The following is a 309-nucleotide window of genomic DNA, read 5'->3' on the forward strand; positions in this document are numbered from 1 at the left end:
AGAGCCACATCCAGCCTGGCCTTGAATGCCTCCAGGGATGGGGCACAACCTCCTTGGGCAACCTGTTCCAGTGCATCACCACCCTCTGTGTGAAAAACTTCCGCCTAATATCTATCCTAAACCTCCTCTGTCTTAGTTTAAAACCATTCCCCCTTCCTTGCCCTATCACTATCAACCTATGTCTTCATTAAGACTCTGCTTGTTTGGTTCATGGTGTCACACATAGCAAGAACATATCTGTCTGTGAAAAGGGATTAAAAGAATTCACTGCTAAATCACCTGCTCCTCTAAGCAAAGATTAAAAAAAAA

At 44.0% G+C, this 309-nt stretch overlaps 1 protein-coding gene across 7 annotated transcripts in view; it reads right to left on the bottom strand.

The window, feature by feature from the left end:
• TFB1M (transcription factor B1, mitochondrial) overlaps positions 1 to 309 on the bottom strand; it is a 32,237-nt gene that overhangs the window by 31,406 nt on the left and 522 nt on the right. The gene's annotated exons all lie outside the window — the stretch shown is intronic.

Source organism: Meleagris gallopavo, chromosome 2, assembly GCF_000146605.3.
Source record: "Meleagris gallopavo isolate NT-WF06-2002-E0010 breed Aviagen turkey brand Nicholas breeding stock chromosome 2, Turkey_5.1, whole genome shotgun sequence".
Classification (NCBI taxonomy): Eukaryota; Metazoa; Chordata; class Aves; order Galliformes; family Phasianidae; genus Meleagris; species Meleagris gallopavo.